The sequence below is a fragment of the Pinus tabuliformis genome, chromosome 3_1, assembly GCF_031772625.1.
Source record: "Pinus tabuliformis cultivar Carrire ecotype Pingquan chromosome 3_1, CPIR1, whole genome shotgun sequence".
Classification (NCBI taxonomy): domain Eukaryota; kingdom Viridiplantae; phylum Streptophyta; class Pinopsida; order Pinales; family Pinaceae; genus Pinus; species Pinus tabuliformis.
Window position 1 is genome coordinate 209,057,304 of NC_142301.1, and position 21,145 is coordinate 209,078,448.

Consider the following 21,145-nt stretch of genomic DNA (forward strand, 5'->3'; position numbering starts at 1 on the left):
CCTACCTGTAAATAAGACGAAGGTTGGTGTGCACATGCACCATTATCTCTACTCTGGGCTGCTCAAGCCTGCTCTTCTTGACATTATATGAATTCCCATATGTGCTCGATTTCCTCTGACAACAAGAGGATGGAGCAACCTGAGAGAGGAGCCTCATGGCTAACCATTGTATAGGAGGAATTGTTGCCCCATGCGTTTCACACCAAGAATAGGTCATCTTATTCCCCCTGTCTCTAATCACATCATAACCTACAAATCACCTAGTGCCAGTGGAAAACTCTACAAAGGCATCCTCCACCTCATCAAGAGACGCTCTATCGTGAAATATCCACCTCAATTCATCCTTCCTTCCCTGTGAAATTTCACCATCCATGTGATGAGGGAGTCTGCAGGAAGGTCCACCCTTTATCCACTCATGGCTGTAATATTTTCGATTCCATGAGTGAGCCAAACAATGCAAAGGCGTGGAATGCTTATCCCACCTGCTAACAAGAATATCCTATATGGTGGTGAAGCAGGCATCCGATGATGTCTCACACTCAGGGCACTCACTCTGTGAAATAATGGTCCTCATGGACTCAGTTATGGAATTTCGTCCCTGATAAAGCTATCCTAGGATGGTGTTTGTCAATTTAATTGTCTTAAATTGATTACATTAATTATTGACGGGAGTTGGTAAAATTGTGAAGTGAAAGTACACAATATATGCTAGAAGCCCTTTTTATTAAATTAGATTATTAATATGAATGAGTTATTGGAAATGTATCTTTAAGATTTGTGTTCCTATTTCAAAATGAAACTAATATTCCTATCTAGTGGAAGTTAAAATAATTATGGAATTAAAGCAATATTTCTTACTTGAAAAATGAAACCATAAAGAATTCACAGAATAAATGAAACTAAATTAACTCACACTTGCAGAATGGAAACTAGACCACACTTGCAGAATGAAAACAAGATTAACTCACACTTGCAGAATGGAAACTAGATTAGCTCACACTTGTAGAATGAAAACTAGATTAACTCACACTTGCAAAATGGAAATTAAATTAACTCATACTTCCAGAATGGAAACTAATGTAAACTCACACCTGCAAAATAAAATTAAGCAAATTCACAGTATCTCATTAAAGAAACTAAATTGATCTATTGTAGCACACATCTAATTTCTAAAAGCAGAATTATTTTCCTATCAATTACTGCATGAAACTTAAATGAAATTAAAATTACACAACAAAGTTCTAAAATGAAACAATAGAAAGTCATTCATGCTATACAATTGATTTTTTTTTCAAATAAATCATTTTTATTGTGAAATTGAAATGCTCTGAAACTATAAAGAATGACAAGAAAATCTGATTATGCTCTACAACAAAAATGTTTGGAAATGAAGTTGTAAAGGGAATTATCATGCTCTTGATATAAAAACTATGAGAAGATCTATGGAAAATGATTACACTATGATTATGATTACCATAACCTATCAATTCAAAAGAATACCTGATGAAATATTTTTATCACTATCCTATTAAAATTAGTGCTATAGAATGAATTAAAAAAAAACACAAAGCAACTGTAATACAAATGAAAGAAAACGATGAGATGTAGAACCTTCACTGTTTGCAGGGGCCCTCCACAAATAGGTGGTTAAAAAGCTTTAAATGATCATTCAACCACACATTGGAACTTCAAGATATCTTCTTCATTAATAGAGTAAAAACGAAATTTCAAAATATTATAGCTGCATATCAAAAATTAACCTTCTCCGTTGCTTCAATGGAGTGTTTATATAGTGATTACAACGTAACTTCGTGGAGATTCATTTGGATAAAGATCAGAATTGAATGGACACCTGGTTTCCACGTATTTGATGAATCAAAGTCCAGTCCAACTTATTTGTTGACTATGCATTAAATAACAATTTGAAAAACCATATATCCACGTAATCTGCAAAAATAAGGCTGTGAAGATCTTCAAAAATATCTCAAATGGTATCAAATTTGAGAAAAATATTTGTAGAGAACTTAACTGGGCTTGTTATGAACAAAACCCATGTTTTTTTTCTTTCTGAGATTCACTTTCATTTTCTCAAAAAACACGCTTGAAGTTGAGTGGTCAAAACTAACCTGATTTTCCCTTAATCTTTTCCTGGAGTTCCACACATGCGGGCTAGGTGGAATTTAACCAATCACAATCCATATTGGATCTTCTAGAAATAATGTCCATGTGTCAAATTTCATTCTAGAGTGGCTCTACTATATCAACCATAGAGGTAGCTACGAAAACTTAACAAATCTGCAACAACTTGAACTTGATAAATTGTCATTAGTTAAAACCATGCAAATTTCTTCTTAATTCATTAAAAATAATGGAAATAATAATAAACCATGTAAACATGTATGTGGGAATTTGGTGCATTTATGAAGAAATATGGTTAAAAATGATGACAATGGGTGAATGGAATGATGTGAAAATGAATGGTTTCATCAACAAAATTATGACAAATTGGAGGCCCAACATTCCCCCATACCGGAGATTTTGCATGTCCTCATGGAAACAAAGCTTTGGAAAATTTCACAATTCAACTAGTTCTCAGTAATTCTTTATTTTCTCATGTCAATTGAATCCTTCACCAAAGCTCCAAGGGATTGGTGTAGATCATCTATCTTGGTAAGAATTTTTTTTCTCTCTTGTTCAGTGAACCAATGAATTCATTCTCCAAAATTACACATCTGGTAGCACAACTCTTTGTTTCCACACTTGTTTCTTGATAGTTGCAAAAATGAAAAAGAAGAGTTATCCATCTTCTTGTTGAAATTATTGCCATAGTATGCTACCCATGAATGATATGATGGATACTGATTTGTTCTTCTATAATCAAACAAACATATCTGCATTACTTATTAATCCCCTGCACATTATCATATACTACTTTTGTGAAAGACAAGGTTGTCCATAAAGTAGAATATCCAAGTACTTGTCATTGTTGTTAAAAACTTTGCAAATTCAATCTTAGAAACAATTTATAAAGTTTTTGTCACTTACTCAATTGTGCACAAATTGTTTAATCCTTGGTAGAACATCCAACATGCCATACTGTCAGGAATACATCAATAAGACTCTTACTACATCCATGTGCTTTCCAACCCAAATAATGAATGATATCCATGTGCACCATGAATGTTGTATGTGAAAAAATCACCGCCTTTTGATCATGTTCTATAAGCATGTACCATAAAGTCAAGCTTGCTATATCTATAAAATATTTCTTTTTCTCAAGAATTTCATGTGTATGGACCATTAAGGAAATCATGAATGGAGGCCGAAAGGTCAGATTGTTCATCGAAGATGCATGAATTAATTTATATGGAAGCAAGAAGAGAAAAGGTAAACAAGAGATCTCATAAAAAGGTTATGAAACCATAGTATGGGGCCCAGTCATAAGAACACTGGTAGAGCATCAAATAAGGCATGAGGGCTGAAAATAGTAGAATAGGGATGAAGGATTAAAAAATTAGTTTGAAGAATGTGAATATGATAGGATGAAATACATAGACCACGTGTTTTCAATAGCTTTCTTATTACAATTTTCAAAATTTTTAACAAATTAAAAAGTATAATTCTAGTTTTACCTCAAGTTTACCTTTTGAAGAACTTGAAATGTTGAAGTAGGAGGTGTAGGTGTTGATTTGGCTCAGGTATGCTACTCCATCACTTTGACCTTGCTCCACGAAATGTACCATTTTCATGTAGTAGACTTGTTTTTGCAATTTATCTCAAATGGTAAATCACATTCTCCTCAATTTTTTTGAGGTTGTTACCATTAGTTTTATGAATCTTTCAACAAAATATCTCAGCCAATGGGTGCATGGATCGCGAGAAAATTGAGAAATGACTTTAGGTGAAAGTGACCAATTTCTTGAACAATTCACACTGGAATTTCTTGAAACTTTGTGTATTTATTTACCCTACCTAAATACATCTACCATACAAATTTCAAGACCAATGGATGCATGGTTTGCAAGATATGGTAAAATCAATTTCTACCCTATTTCACCCTTCACGTTGCCCAATGTTGCAACAAAAACATATGCCACGAACTCAGTTTAAGGCCAAATTGAGTGCTTCAAAAAGGAAATGGTGTATTTTTACCTTTTTTAATACCTCAAGCCTTCAAAAACCCATTTTGATGAAGAAAAGATGTTGCTATCCAAAACTACCAAAATCTGGCCTAATCTATTGATAATGGTGAAAAATGAAAATCTACCTTAAAATCCCACTGAAAAGTCCTGGAAAATTGCACCCTTTTGCAATTATGTCCGCGTATTAATAAATTTATCATATTCTGAGAAAACCTAGAAGCTCATAATTTTTTATTTTTGCTCCAATATCCTACAATATTTGTGCAAAAACGGCCTCTAGAACAAGTTGCTACAACAAAAACAAGTTGTTACAACAATAGCTGCAGAAACTACAACTTTCCATAGTTGTTGTATAAAATGTCAATTTTTGCAAAGAGTTGTTCTCTCCGAGATTGAATTTCAGAATTAGATTGTGTACCACATGTTGAAGTAGAAACCATGAAACATAATGCATATTGACTAAAATAGGCCCAATTTTATTGTTTTTCTTCAAAATGAAATGAGTGAAAAAATGTTTTAATGGTGTCATCATGGTGCTGTTGAAAAAAAACATGAACATGCTGCTACAAGAAACCAATAAAATATACTATGGCAAGTTGTTGTAGATTCCATAATACCATTAGTCTTCATCCAAAACCAAAAATCATGGTACAATTCTTACCATGCGAACGAATGTGTCGAAGTCGAGCATGGAAAGAAATCATTGGATTAACGATCATTAATGAAAGTTGTTAACCAATGCGAGAAAACTCACCGATAATGTAAATGAGTGTCAAGGTACTTGAGTGCATCTTGATGGGGATGAATGAATGTGTTGAAGTTGAGTCACCTGCAACATCTGACAATCAAGAGACATTGTTGTATTCCCATTGTTGTTAGTGAGGAGGCTTGCCATTGATGTATCCAAGTTCCAAGACACTCCAAATGATCTCTGATATTGATCCTACATAAGGTGCCGAGTTCGATGGGACAAGATCTATTGGAAGTTGGGCCTTAAGGAATCCCACATCAACCAACTCAAACATAGAACCAAAAATGATTTGAAGAACCATAATAGAAGATTAAAAACATCATAAAATTACAAAACTTATTGTGAACTTTGCTCGCCAGTTGCCTGGTTTTCAAGAAAATCTCATGTCCAATTGCGTCAGAAAGCTGGTTTTCACAATAGGACTTATTTTTCTCTTTAATTTTTATTTTTCTATATGTCCTAATCTACTTCAAAAAGAAATCTCATTCAAGTATATGAATACTTCCAATGGAACCATGTGTGTAACAAGATGATAGACAAACTCATATGCATGTTTAAAATATACTCTTTGATATGTACCAATATATGAGAGATCAACTGCCTTGATTAAGATGAAGTCATCAAATACTGAAGAATTGTGTACTGGGATCCAATGATTGTATTGAACCAAGATTCAATGTAATCTTTTCTTGCTTGACTTCTTGTTATCATGCCATGCAATTCTTTAGAGATGTGGTTCCCATTCATAGAATCTGGTGATAGGCATGCATGAAGCTTTTCAATCTTAGGTTCCAACAACTACTCTTTATTGCATTAGGTGATTTTTGAGGTCTAAAATGGGCCTCCTAAGAAAATTATAAAATAAGAGTCGAAATAATAAAATAAGATTAGACGACCTCTCATGGAAATGGTCATAGATGAATGACTTACTTAACGCAATTGAATCCCAAAAAATGATATCTAAGATTAGATTACATCATCAAATTTTAGGGGGAAAAAAGAAAAAACTACTTTTTGAATTCGTATTTTCAACTTTTCTCCCTACGGGTTTACTTAAATTTTGAGAAGAAACACTCGTTGGATGAAAATTTTGATTCCTCATCCAAGGAGTACCCATGTTGCATACTTTTGATGGATCCTACTACATGAAAAATGAGAAATACATTAAAAATGTGATTGCAATCACGTGTGTTCATGTATTTCTCATTTTTCGTATAGCAGGGTCCATCGAAAGTATGCAACATGGGTACTCCTTGGATGAGGAATAAAATTTTCCATCCAACAAGTACTCCCACTCGAAATCTGAGTAAAACTAGGAGATAGGTTAAAAATACGAGTTGAAAAAGTAGTTTTATTATTTTTTTATTTTTTTTATTTTCTTACTTTTTTACTCCAAAAATGGTGAATCATCCCCCATGGTTGACATCATCATCTTGAATCCTATTGGTTCTTATAAACTTTATCTTTGTTGTACATTTTTCTTAGGAGACCCATTTTAGACCTCAAAAGTCCGTTAATGACAGACATCCACAATTCTTGGACCTTATCTGAATCTTTTTCTTCTGGTTGTTGTTCTTCAATGGTAGTTCACGAATCATTTTGCAATACCTCAACACTATATGTGGATTGAGGTGTTTTAGTTTTGGGGATATGAAATGGTTGTGCGGGCAATGGAGTGGGAATGGATCTTTAGGGTGTTTGTGTGGTTGGTAATGAGAAAGTTTGAATTGAGATCGATTGATGGTGAAATTGATGTTGTGGTGGAGGTGAATGGTATGGAAAACATTGATATTAGTATTGAGGATAATGAGGGAAAGATTTAGGATATGGTGGATTTCCTCTGTAAGGCCATTTCCAACCTTGTTGCAAAGATTGATTTTCAAGTTTGGACTAAGGTGGCCAAGGTTGCCAAGGCAAGGGTGTTTTCCAATTACTTTGAGATTGTTGTACATATCCCTGAAATTGTGAAATAAGATCTTGCATCATTTTAGGTTGATGAGGCTTCCATGGTGTTCTTGGAGCTACATAACAATATTTTTCTAGTGTTTGATTTTCTCCCTGGTAAATTACCGTTAACCCTGGTAATGATGGGAAATATTTAGTAGTATGTGCTCCTGCATAGATCTCACAAATTTTAATGTTATCAAGTGGAAATCCATGCAAAGCATGTTCTTTTTTCATTTAGGGAAAAATATAAATGAAGCAACATTCTCAACTTTGTGCTTGTTTTGCATTCTTAGCATATTAATTTGTTCATTTAAATTACCAAGAATATCTAGCAAATTTTTAAGTTCAGTTTGACTTACCAATCCTCATGTCGATTTACTTACTATTGCCGTAACTAGATGTTGAGGGAATCTTCCATACTTTGCTTTTCCTCTTGATATATTCTTGCATAGTTCACAAATCTCTTGAAATGACAATTGAGAGACATCTCCTTCTCCTACCAGGTTAAGAATATCAATCAATTCATTCCTTATAGTATTTAGTAGGAGAGTTTTTAATGTGTCTGATCCTAAATTATGCAATTTAGATCTTTTTATATGATAAGTAAATTTCTCCACTAAATCGTCTAGGCTTTCATACTCTTCTTGGTTCATTGTAAAGATTTGATTTCTAAAATCATGGTGTGTGCAATAATTTTTATATTTTTCCAAAATTACTCTTTTCACATCATCCCATGTCCTTATAGAATTTGTTGCTAAAGTCATGAACCACCTAAGAGCTTTATCCGTCAATGTTGCCAGAAATAAATTCAATTTTTGAATGTGTAATGAGTAGCCCTAAGATCTACAAATTATTTCAAGTTAAAAAAGAAAGGTTTTTGGGTCGTTTGATCTCATACCTTTGAATATTGGAAGCACATATGGAGGGATGTTCTTCATATGAACATTCATATCAGTTTCTTGAATGGGAAATCCAAAAGGATATTTCTCATTATCATCTTCAGTCATTTCTTCAACATTTTTTTTTACCTCTTCTTCTACCTGTAAAAATAAGAATTCATGATGTGGATGCGTGGCTCTAACTACACCACATCATATAGTGGGGGTGGTAGGTGATTGATGAATTCTTTTATTTTTTTAAGAAAGAAAAAGGCTCCTATTTACACCTCCCCAACAACAATACCAAAATGTTTGTCAATTTAATTGTCCTAAATTGATTACATAAATTATCGACCGGAGTTGGTAAACTTGTGAAGTGCAAGTGCACAATATATGCTAGAAGCTCTTTTTATTAAATTGGATTATTAGTATGAATGAGTTATTGGAAATGTATCTTTAAGTTTTGTGTTCTTATTTCAAAATGGAACTAATGTTCTTATCTAGTGGAAATTAAAATAATGATTGAATTAAAGCAATATTTCTTACATGAAAAATGAAACCATAAAGAACTCACAAAAAAAATGAAACTAAATTAACTCACACCTGCAAAATGGAAACTAGAGTAACTCAAACTTGCAGAATGAAAACTAGATTAACTCACACTTTCAAAATGGAAACTAGATTAACTCACACTTGCAGAATGAAAACTAGATTAACTCACACTTGTAGAGTGGAAACTAAATTAACTCATACTTGAGGAATGGAAACTAATGTTAACTCACACTTGCAAAATGGAAACTAAATTAACTCATACTTGCAAAATGGAAACTAATGTAAACTCACACTTGCAAAGTGAAAATAAGAAGATTCACACTATCTCATTAAAGAAACTAAATTGATCTATTGCATCACACATCTAATTTCTGAAATCATAATTATTGTCCTATCAATTCCTGCATGAAACTTAAATGAAATGAAAATTACACAACTAAGTTCTAAAACGAAATGATAGAAAATCATTCATGTTGTGTAATTGAAATGTTTTTCAAAGAAATCATTCTTATTGTGAAATTGAAATGCTTTGAAACTGTAAAGAATGACAAGAAAATCTGATTATGATCTACAACAAAAATGCTTGGAAATGAAGTTGTAAAGGGAAATAACATACTCTTGATATCAAAACTACGAGAAGATATATGGAAAATGATTACACTATGATTATTATTACCACAACCTATCAGTTCAAAAGAATACTTGATCAAAGGTTTGCAAATTTATCCTATTAAAATTAGTGCTATAAAATGAATTAAAAAGAAACAGAAAACAATTTTGATACAAATGAAAGAAAATGATGAGATGCAGAACGTTTTTTTTTAGCAGGGCCCCTCCACAAATAGGTGGTTAAAAATCTTTAAATGATCAGTCAACCATGCATTGGAACTTCAAGACATCTTCTTCATTTACAGAGTAAAAACAGAGTTTCAAAACATTACAGTTGCATATCAAAAATTAACCTTATCCTTTGCTTCAATGGAGTGTTTATATAGTGATTACAATGTAACTTCATGGAGATTCATATGGCTAAAGATCAGAACTGAATGGACACCTGGTTTCCACGAATTTGATGAATCACAGTCCATTCCAAGTTATTTGTTGACTATGCATTAAATGACAATTTGAAAACCCTTTATTGACATAATATGCAAAATAAGGCTCTGAAGATCTTCCAAAATCTCTCAAATGGTAATGAATTTGAGAAAATTGTTCGTAGAGAACTTAATTGGGCTTTTTCTGAATAGAACTCATCTTTTTTCCTGAGATTCGCTTTCATTTGCTCAGAAAACAAATTTGAAATTGATTGATCAAAACTGCTTCAATTTTTCCTTGACCTTTGCCTAGAGGTCCACATGTGCGAGCTGGGTGGACTTTGACCAATCATATTCCATATTGGAGCTTCTAGAAACAATGTCTATGTATCAGATTTCATTAGAGAATGGTGCTACTACCTCAACCATGGAGGTAGCTATGGAAACTTGACAAATCTACAACAACTTGAACTTGATAGACTGTCATTATTTAAAACCATGAAAAATTCTTCTTAATTCATTAAAAATAATGGAAAAAATAATAATAAACCATGTAATCATGAATGCAAGAATTGGGTGCATTTATGAAGAAATATGGTTAAAAATGATGACAATGGGTGAATGGAATGATGCAAAAATGAATGGTTTCATCAACAAAATTATGAGAAATTGGAGACCCAACAGATGGGTTGGTTTTTATCTGCAAATCATAGCAAAAAAATGATAGGGTCCATGATCTTAATAGTGAGATCTACCCTCTCCCACCAAACATCATCTAACATTGTGTCCTTGACTCTTTCTTAGGTTTATTGAATTGTATTTCTCCAAAATGACCAAAACTCTAAAATAATAATTGCCCCAAGAGCGGTATTGACCTCCCTCATCCTATTCAGCATGATGAATGAAGAGGAAAATTGTGTATCTACAATCTTCAACAATGATAGGTGGATGTAATCATTGTAGATTGTGATGGAATTAGTATGATTTTATACAAAGTTGCAAATATGTTGTGCATATTCAATAACACTTCCAATCCAAGTCCCATCAAAAGCAATCGTTTAAGTGCTCAATTAAGGAATGGACAATACAAGGTTTTCAAAATACTTGTGGATATTTAGCTTCCACAATCATGCTAGTAACCTTGGAAACAGGTGCATTCACTATAATTATTTGCACACAAGAATCGACACCTACATCTTCAATAACTTTAATGAACAACTCGCCCATATATTGTGGGTCCTTGTATTGTCCAAGTGCATCCATTGATTTCAAGAAAACCATTCCATCCAAGGAAGACACCATGAAGTGGATGAGTAGGTGGTGTGCTAGATTTGTCCATCCATAAGAAAAAATACTAACCCCATATGTTTGTTGATTTTTTTGTAGATTGGGAGGTACTCCAAGTCCTAGTGTTTGAGGGTTGGAGGTCAAAGCGCCACAAGTAGGCTTGTGGGCTTAAAAACCAAGCCTTGGGTTTTGCACCCAAGAGTCTTTGGGAAAATTTGAGAAGAAAATTTCTACACGTGATGGCATGAGACAATAGAGGGAAAAATGGACAATCCAACGCTTCAAGAATCATCGAATTCTGAGTTGTAGAAGTGGAGAAATGAATTTTTGAAGTTGACAATTTATTATTGGTTTTCAAGTCATGTAGGCTTGATGTAAATTACTCCAATATATGTGTCTCTTCATGTGTTTTTTGGAGCCCCTTGTTTGGTATAAATAAAGGGTGAGATGATTCATTTTATGAATCCATTGTGTGCAACATATTCTCAAGAGAAGGACCTCTGAAATTTCCCTAGTCGCAGCAAGAAGGAGAGGCTCTAGATAGTGTGAAGGAGGATATGAATTTTGTGATGAAGGTTGAGTTGTTGAGGTGACAACGGATTGTCTTTGAGCTGGATGGAGGACCAAGATTTTTTTTGAGGTTGAGTAGACTTTTTGTTGGGCTGAGTTTCTAAGGTTCAAAACATTGTTGTTGGAGTGTGTTTTGACAACCAATAGGGGGATTTTCTCATGATTTTAGGGTTCTCGGGTGTTAAGGGTTAACTAGTTCCCTAAGAAAGAAACGTGGGTGAGGAGAAGACCTTTGAGGGTATGTTTCAACCCTTAAAGGGATTTTTTTTGGAATTTCAAGAGGGTTTAGGTCTGCAGCACATGCCCTAACAAGGTTGTCACAAATGCAGAAGCAAACACCATTACAGTAGTGTTTTGGAGGGGTGTTGGTTCCTTGATTTGTGGACCAGAGCGTTGATCAATTGATGGGCTTCTTGTAGGAGGCCTTAGGATTTTTTGGAGGAGCCCACGTGGATTTTTGGGAGGCCTACCAAGCAGGCAAGGTGACAGTAGGCACATCAGATTGGAACACAAGAGGACAGCAACAAGGACTATTGCAGATGTTCCCTTAGATGATGAGTTGATCGTGTCGTGGGTGAAGGACATATTGAAGTGCCCAAATTAATGTAACAAATCCTATATGCAGAGCAAAGGGCATATTGGTGGAGTCTGTGGGCAGCCATGTGTAAGGTTCTCCTAAGTGTGGGGATTCCCTAACTAGGTGTACATGCTAAAATGCAGATTTGGTCTCTCATGGAATGTTGGAGGGAAACGTGAGAGAAGACCAAGTGTGGATGTGTTTGGGCACTTTTGGTGTTGGGTCCCTATAATACTAGTGATTACCCCATTACTATTGTAGTTATACCCCTTATTTATATTGTTGTGCCCCTATTACCCCCATATTGTTATTTCTGTGCCCCATAGAATCCCTCTATTGTTATTTTTGTGGCTTTATATTATTATTGTTAGGTCGGATGGATTATATTGTGACTCCTTAGACTCCTATATATAGAAAGGAGGTTTTGTCATTTGTATCATCCAAGAATTGTTCATTTATGTAATGTAAAGGAGGTTGCCCCCTTGAAGAGGCTGAATTCTAAGGCGTTGATCTTTCTTTTCTATCTTTTCTTGAGCTGGTTTCATAACATTTGGTATCAGAGCTTTGGATTCTAGGGTTTCCCTGCTCCAAACAGGTCATCATGGCAGTTTCGCTATAACTTTTTTTCTGTGACGTTTCAGAAGCTGCAAAAAAAACCCATTTGAGAAGAAATCGCGCTATTTCAGAGCTTTTTTCACGATATTTTCGGAGATATGATCTAAGGAAGTTGGTCTTTTTGCAGACTCCTGAATTACACTCAAAACAGGTGACCTGGGGAAAATCGTCATAACTTTCTTTCTGAGCATCGGATTGAAATTTCGTAAGAAGGTACAGAAAGAGGACGGACTGTAGTTTTATTTTATATATTTTTTAGAGTCAAAGGTTGAAACAATGACACGTGGAACTTCATACAAGTTCACTCTACTGAACTAGTCTATAATCAGGTCACTGCGGGAGATTGTGCATAACTCTTTCTTGGAGAATCCAATTTGGATCAGACTAGTGGCATTGGAAAGAGGACATAGAAGGCTACTACAGGTCACAATTTCAGAACTGGATGATTCGAAATTACAGAGATACATCAGATTCAATATCAGGCTTCTACAAAGTAAAAAAAGGTGTGTAGTTTTTTTTTTAATTTTTGCATAAGCTTGGTTTGAAGGAATTCAAAGGGCATAGTAAAGCATTATTATCGGTAACTGATGCCCCGAGGAAAGAAAATGCAAACACCTAGTAAGGAACCTGAAAGCTCTAGCATGACTCATGAAGAAGAGGAAGAAATGCTACATGATATATCAAAATTACAAGAACAAGTGCAACAAATGTCACGCTCACAAAAGCTAACAGATGCTAAGATAAATGGCGTGGAATCTAAGATAAATGGCGTGGAATCTAAGATAAAGGGCATGGAAGCTAAGATGGATGATCTGAAGACATATTTGAGGACAGATTTGAGGAAAGATTTGAAGACAGACATGGCAGATTTGAAGACAGATTTGACAAATTTTCTACAAGAAATACTTACTAATGGTGAAAAGGTTGTAAAGGAAACTCATGATGTGAACAAAAGAAATGTTAATCATGATTCCATAGACTCTAATGTTGGATCGAAGACCCACCATATTCCAAAAATCGATATGAGGAAGTTTGATGGCAAGGATCCCGCCACATGGATATTACAGATGGAGCAATTCTTCGATCTCAATAATGTGCAAAACACACAAAAGGTACGTATGGAAACTTTATATTTGGAACCAAATCAGTTTGTATGGTATCAATGGCTTTGTTCTCGTAAACAATTTATCACTTGGGCAATTTTTACGGAAGAATTGATAGCACATTATGAGGATACAAAAAGCAACACTTTTTTTAGCCAATTGATAAGTCTCAAACAAAAGGGTTCAATAATGGAGCACATTGAGGAGTTCCAAAAATTGAACATAAGGGTAAAAGATATTCCAGAGGAGCATAGGATTGATGTGTTCATAGGGTCTTTAAAGGATAATATCCAACATGATGTGCGCCTTTGGGAACCTGATTCATTAGAGAAGGCATTCAGGTTAGCAAGAAAAATGGAAAGCAAAATTATGGCAACTAGGAAGCATACCATTCACAACTATAAAGACGGAAGTGTTGTTGCCCATAGTCTTCCACAACCTACAAGGTTGACACCACAACAATTGGAAGAAAAAAGAGCAAAAGGGCTTTGTTACAATTGTGATAGCAAATACACAAAAGGTCATAAGTGTGCTGAGAAGAAATTATTCTACATAGATTGTGAAGAGGAAGAAGAAAAGGAGCAAGAAAGGTCAAAAGAAGAGGATATATTCCAGGAACAAAGCCTAGATGAAGAACAAATAAATCCGACCATATCTTGTAATGCATTGGCGGGAATTACCACTCCTCAAACCATCAAGATAGAAGGACAAATCAAGAAGAAAAAGGTAATAGTGTTGATTGATTCAGGAAGCACCCACAATTTTATTCATTGTAGGGTAGCAAAAGAATTGAATTGCTTCCTATATCCAGCACCAGAGTGTCAAGTGATGATTGCAAATGGAGGAACAATAAATTGTTCTGGAAAGTGCCATAATATCAAGCTATCCATGGGAGAATATGTATTGACTAGCCCAATGCTTTCCATTCCAATGGGAGGTGTTGATGTTGTACTAGGAGTCCAATGGCTACAATCCTTGGGTACAATAGCTTTTAATTTTCAAGAACTTTTCATGAAATTTTCTGTGGAAGGAAAGGAAGTTGAATTAAGGGGTATTGCAGGGAAACCAGGAAAGATAATCAGCTCTAATGGCATGACAAAGCTTCTAAAAAAGGAGCAAAGAGGTGTAATTGCACAATTATGTTCGCTAGATGTTTCCACATTGGAATCATCTATTTCTCCAGATCTCCAAAAAGTCCTGGACAATCATTCCAAGGTATTTGAGACTCCCAAAGGTCTCCCACCTATGCGTGATCATGATCATGCTATTCATCTGATTCCAGGAAGTGTTCCTCCAAACATCAGGCCGTACAGATATCCATATGTCCAAAAAAGTGAAATTGAACGTATGGTTGCAGAAATGCTAGAGGCTGGTATAATTCAACCGAGTCAAAGTTCTTTCTCAGCTCCAGTAGTATTGGTGCACAAGAAGGATGGATCATGGCGCATGTGTCCAGATTATAGGGAGCTCAACAAGCTCACTATTAAAGATAAGTTCCCCATTCCTGTCATTGATGAATTACTGGATGAATTGCATGGATCAATTTACTTCACCAAGTTGGATCTTCGTTCGGGATATCATCAAATCAGAATGAAGATTGAAGACATTCCGAAAACGGCATTTAGAACTCATGAGGGTCATTATGAATTTTTGGTCATGCCTTTTGGCCTTACCAATGCACCTTCAACATTTCAAGGTTTGATGAATTCAATTTTCAAACCATTCCTTAGAAAATTTGTGTTAGTATTTTTTGATGATATACTAATCTACAGCAAGTCTTGGAAGGATCATGTTGAACATGTTGACAAGGTGCTACAACTATTGGAGGAGAAACAATTATATGCAAAAAGATCCAAATGTTTCTTTGGAGTCCAGGAGGTGGAATATTTGGGTCATATTGTATCTCATGAAGGAGTTAAGGTAGACCCTAGCAAAATTAAAGCCATTAAGGAATGGAAAATCCCCACATCCATAAAGCATCTGCGAGGATTTCTTGGGTTGACAGGGTATTATCGCAAGTTTGTTAAGAATTATGGGAGAATAGCAGCACCTCTAACAACATTATTGAAGAAAGATTCATTTTCATGGACTCCGGAAGCAACAAAGGCCTTTAAACATCTTAAAGAGGCAATGTGCCAAGCACCGGTCTTAGCTACACCGGACTTCACAAAAACCTTTATTGTGGAATGTGATGCTTCAGGAAATGGAATTGGTGCTGTTCTAATGCAAGATGAAAGACCCATTGCTTTTGAAAGTCGTCCAATCAAGGGAAAGTTTTTAAGCAAAGCTATTTATGAGAAGGAAATGTTGGCAATACTCCATGCACTTAAGAAATGGCGACCCTACCTAATGGGAAGACACTTCAAGGTAAAAACGGATCATGATAGCCTTAAATACTTTTTAGAACAAAGATTATCCTCTGAAGAGCAACAAAAGTGGGTCACAAAGATGTTGGGTTATGACTTTGAAATCATCTACAAAAAAGGGAAGCAAAATGTGGTGGCAGATGCACTCTCAAGAAAGGATGAGGATGTGGAAGCATTGTTGTGTGCCATTTCTATTATCCAACCAGATTGGATAAACAAAGCAAAGGAGGAATGGAAGAATGACGAAGAAGTGTGGGCACTTATTCAAAAGCTACAACAAGATTCCAGTACTTCTGATACATTTAGCTGGAAAAATGATTCGTTATGGTACAAAGATCGCTTATACCTCTGTAAGAATTCCCAGCTAAAACAAAAGATTCTTATGGAATTGCACACTTCTCCCTTAGGAGGGCACTCAGGATTTTTAAAAACTTACCACAGGGTTAAGAAGGAATTTTTTTGGGATGGCCTTAAATCAGATATTCAAAAGTTTGTGGCGGAATGTTTGGTTTGCCAACAAAATAAAGTTGAAACAATTAAGACACCGGGTCTATTACAACCTTTATCCATTCCAAGCCAACGTTGGGAGGAGGTTTCAATGGATTTTATCACAGGTTTACCCAAGTCTGAGGGAAAGAGTGTCATCATGGTGGTAGTTGACAGACTTACCAAGTATGCACACTTTTGTGCATTATCACATCCATTTAAAGCCAGTACAGTTTCTACTGCATTTATGGAAACAATTCAAAAGCTACATGGAAACCCAAAGATTATTGTAAGTGACAGAGATCCCATTTTCACTGGAAATTTTTGGACAAAATTATTTTCTTGTCTTGGTACTCAGTTAGCTCATAGCTCATCTTATCATCCTCAATCTGATGGGAAAACTGAGATAGTAAACAAATGTTTGGAAGGATATCTTCGTTGCTTTGTATCTGATAAACAGACACAATGGGTCAAATGGTTGCCTCTGGCTGAATGGTGGTATAACACTTCCTTCCATACAGCAACAAAAATGACCCCATTTATGGCACTTTATGGGTACCAACCACCATCCATCACATCATATTTAAGAGAAAATTCTAAGGTTCAGGCAGTGGAACATCACATCGAACATCAACAACAAGTCCTCCAACTCTTAAAGGATAACCTCGTGTTGGCACAAAATAGAATGAAACAACAGGCAGATCAACATCGCAGTGAAAGAAGTTTTGATGTAGGTGATTGGGTATTCCTACGGCTACAACCATATAAGCAAATGTCCCTAAAGCAAGCTAAGAAGGATAATAAATTATCACCAAAGTATTATGGTCCGTACAAGGTGTTGGAAAAGATTGGTACTATGGCATACAAATTGGAGCTTCCTGCAGCTTCTCGATTGCACCCAGTTTTCCATGTTTCATGTTTAAAGAAGGTTATAGGTGAAAAGCTCCCAGTTCAAACAATATTGCCAGAACTTGACGAGGAAGGAAAAATTATATTGGAACCGGAAGCAGTCATAGAAACAAGAACTCGACAGCTACGAAATCGATCAATTTCAGAGTATCTTATCAAGTGGAAGAACTTATCCGCTGAAGATTCCACATGGGAGGATGAGAATTTTATGCAGAAGTATCCAGAACTACTCAAGCGTTGAGGACAACACTTTTTTGAAGGAGAGGGGCATGTTGGGTCCCTATAATACTAGTGATTACCCCATTACTATTGTAGTTATACCCCTTATTTATATTGTTGTGCCCCTATTACCCCCATATTGTTATTTCTGTGCCCCATAGAATCCCTCTATTGTTATTTTTGTGGCTTTATATTATTATTGTTAGGTCGGCTGGATTATATTGTGACTCCTTAGACTCCTATATATAGAAAGGAGGTTTTGTCATTTGTATCATCCAAGAATTGTTCATTTATGTAATGTAAAGGAGGTTGCCCCCTCGAAGAGGCTGAATTCTAAGGCGTTGATCTTTCTTTTCTATCTTTTCTTGAGCTGGTTTCATAACATTTGGTATGCTAGAGGACAGCATGATAGTGTCCAAATTGGAGCCTGGTAAGCAACACCTTGATGGACAAAGGTAGTTTCTAGAGTGGTAGTCTTTCAGCTCAAGGGTTGATGAACTAGAGGAGTAGTTGTGGAGCCCGAGACTTGTGTGTGGATAAGGGCTTCTACAACAGATGATGGGTAGTCCTCCTAGATCATGTTCATTATGGGAGATGGCATCTTCCAGTGATAGGTGGGATCCCTCCATGCCCTATGTTGGTCTTCATTAGAGCAACGCAGGAAGACCATAGTGGGTTGAAGTCCCTGAGTAGTTGAGGAGCCGTAGTGGGTAGTTGATAGTTGTTCATAAGTGGATTTGTGAACAGCTTGACAAGAGTGTAGATGTGTTGATGCATTGATGGATGATCAATCAGCTAGTGAGCAGATTGGACAAATGAGATTCAGTGGCCAGATGGACTTGGAGCATTGATAAAGGCAAGAGCTACAGATCGGGAGCCGAGGGACCGGTAAGGTACATGGCATGACTGAGAGGAGCTAAGAGAAAATGTGATAGGTAGATGGTTAGAGTATATTGTTGAGGGTATATTCGTCATTGATGTACTGACACCAAGCCGCAATTTTGTATCTTGTACTAGTGGATGTATGACGGCCATTATCCTTGGTATAGGAGCCCTAGACTGTTGTTTTATATCAATTGGATTAATGTTGCGAAGTTTGGTTGAAAATTGTAAAATGCTACCTATATTTTGTGCATGTTTGATTAACTTCTATTTTATTTCATTGTGCAAAGTAGTTTATGGTTGAGATTCTTGGTTTGGTAGCATCAGTGATTTTAAGACTCTATCCTAGACCCAAAATCATGGAAATTCAACATGGTATCATAGTGTATCTGAGCTACTTTGAGGGAGATTAAATCAGAGTGTTTACAACGAAGAAACTCAGAGAGAGTTATGGGTGTCTAGATCATGGAGCAAAGGGTTCAACTTACGAAATTGAGATGTGGTCTCGATAGACTACATGATGAGATGGGCTGGGAGTTCTGGTGGATCGATGGTGAACCTAGTGCACTTCAGTATGTTGTGTGGAGGTTTATAGCTCGTGGACTTTGTATGTCTTCTCATGGATGGTAGGGACAACTCGAGGGTTTATTTGGCATGGATGAGATCAGGTTGATCGAAATGGCTTCATGTGATGGAATACAGGTTGGCAAGCTAGAGTCTTCATCAGAACATGATGTTGCATATTCGAGATTGGATGGATTTTCATGAGAGGTATTTGATCTAGGAGGATGAGTGCTTGCAGGACTAAGCCAGTGGAGATTGTGTAGGTTCAGAGGGAGTCTAGCCTCAGAGGGAGTATCCCTATGGAGATTTGGGATCTTCTTGTTTGGATATGATGAGGTAGAGGCACTACCAAGAATGTAAAATTCATTCTACAGGGTATGCTGCAGTGATGGATGCCAGATGGGCTAGTGTCGTCTTCAGATGATGATGGTTACTTCCTAGCCTTGGAAGTACCATAGTCGCTAAGAGGGAGTGTTTATTTTTGTGTAGCTTGAGAGATAATCCAAGTCCTAGTGTTCGAGGGTGGAAGTCAAAGCACCACAAGTAGGCTTGTGGGCTTATAACCCAAGCCTGTGGTTTTGCACCCAATCGTGTTTGGGAAAATTCGAGAAGAAAATTAATACATGTGATGGCATGAGATGATAGAGGGAGGAAAGGAGAATCAAACGCTTCAATAATCGTCAAATTCTGAGTTATAGAAGTGGAGAAATGAATTTTTGAAGTTGACAATTAATTATTGGTTTTCAAGTCATGTAGGCTTGGTGTAAATTACTCCAATAGATGTGTCTCTTCATCTATTCGTTGGAGCCCCTTGTTTGGTATAAATAAAGGGTGAGATGATTCATTTTAGGAATCCATTGTGTGAAACATCTTCTCAAGAGAAGGAGCTCTTAAATTTCCCTAGTCGCAGCAAGAAGGAGAGGCTTTAGACAACATGAAGGAGGATCTAAATTCTATGATGAAGGTTGAGTAGCTGAGGTGACAACGGACCATCTTTGAGCTGGAAGGAGGACCGAGATTTTTGTTTTGAGGCCGAGTAAAATTTTTGTTGTGCCTGGTTTCTAAGGGTCAAAATGTTGTTGTTGGAGTGTGTTTTGGGCACCAATAAGTGGACTCTCTCATGGTTTTAGGGCTGTTGTGCTAGGCTGCAGGCTCTACACACAAATGGGCTTGTTTGTGGGTTGTTAAGGGTTAACTAGTGCCCTAAGCAAGCAACATGGGTGAGGAGGATAACTTTGAGGGTATGTCACAGCCCTTAAAGGGCTTGTTTGGGGACTGTCAAGAGGGCTTAGGGCTGCAGCATGTGCCCTAACCAGGATTGTCACAAATGCAGAAGAAAACACCATTATAGTAGTGTTTTGGAGGGGTGTTTGGTCCTCAATTTGTGGACCAACACATCAGTCATTTGATGGGCTTCTTGTAGGAGGCCTTAGGATTTGTTTGGAGGAGCCCACGTGGATTGTTGGGAGGCCTACTAAGCAGCCAAGGTGACAGCATGCACATCATATTGGAAGGTAAGAGGACAACAACAAGGAGTGTTGCAGACATTCCCTTGGATGATGAGTTGATGGTGTCCTAGTTGAAGGGCATATTGATGTGCCGAGATTTGTGTAATAGCTCCTCTATTGCAGAGGAAAAGGAAAATTTGTGGAGTTTGTGGGAAGCAATGTGTAAAGGTCTCCTAAGTATAGGGATTCCCTAACTAGGTGTCGATGCTACAGTGTGGATTTGGTCTCTCGTGGACTGTTGGAGGGAAGTTTGAGAGAAGACCAAGCATGGATGTGATTGGACACTTGTGGTCTACTGGAGGACAACGTGATAGTGTCCAAATTGGAGCTGAGTGAGGAACACCTTGATGGGAAAAGGTAGTTGCTAGAGTAGTAGTTGTTGAGCTGAAGGGTTGACGACCCAGAGGAGCAGTTATGGAGACTGAGACTTGTATGTGGAGAAAGACTTCTATAGTAGATGATGGGCAATCCTCCTAGCTCTTGTTCATTTTTTGAGGTGGAAAACTTGAAGTGATAGGTTGTTGCCCTTCGTTCCCTATGTTGTTCTTCATCGAAGAAATGTAGGAAGACCATAGTGGGATGAAGTCCCTTAGTAGCTAAGGAGTAGAAGTGGCCAGTTGAGAGTTTTTCACAATTGGAGATGTGAACAACTAGACAGTAGTTTCAATGTGTTGATGTGTTAATGGGTGAGAAATCAACTAGTGAGGGGATTGGACAACCAAGATTCAATAGCCAGATGGACTTGGAGCATTGAT